At 45.8% G+C, this 483-nt stretch overlaps 1 pseudogene; it reads left to right on the forward strand.

Moving 5' to 3' along the window:
- On the forward strand, nucleotides 1-169 carry LOC116096078 (annotated as a pseudogene).
- Nucleotides 170-483: the final 314 nt, after the last annotated feature.

Consider the following 483-nt stretch of genomic DNA (forward strand, 5'->3'; position numbering starts at 1 on the left):
ATGAACAATTAAGCTGACTTTCCTTGTGGGGGCCTGCTGTGCAATGGTTGCAAACGGCAGGCTCCTTGAAGGTGAATTCACCCTGTTACAATGATTGCAAACAGTAGGTTCCTTGGGGTGAATTCACTGTTACCTATATGGATTGTCCTAAGGGACCTTAGAGACATTTTTCTGGCAGTTATTCAAGTCTCTGATTTCCATGCTGTCCCCAATCCAGACAGGCACACAAAATGCCTTAGGAAATCCCAGGTCAGAGTGGCCAGGATTCACACTTGTGAAGTCATCATGTTCACCTGAATCATGCTTCAGAATAAGAACATGCTTCAGACTGAAGCCCTAGGAGAAGCCAAGTTCAAAATGTCTGGCTGCCAGAAGGTAAGTCATGTTATCAATCACCTTCCTCCCATTTTCTTGCCCTGGTCCTCCTCATTGACTTCTTTTTCCTCCCCCACCCCACCCCCAGATCCATATCTCAAAGATTTA

Source organism: Mastomys coucha, chromosome X (assembly GCF_008632895.1).
Source record: "Mastomys coucha isolate ucsf_1 chromosome X, UCSF_Mcou_1, whole genome shotgun sequence".
In the NCBI taxonomy this organism is placed as follows: domain Eukaryota; kingdom Metazoa; phylum Chordata; class Mammalia; order Rodentia; family Muridae; genus Mastomys; species Mastomys coucha.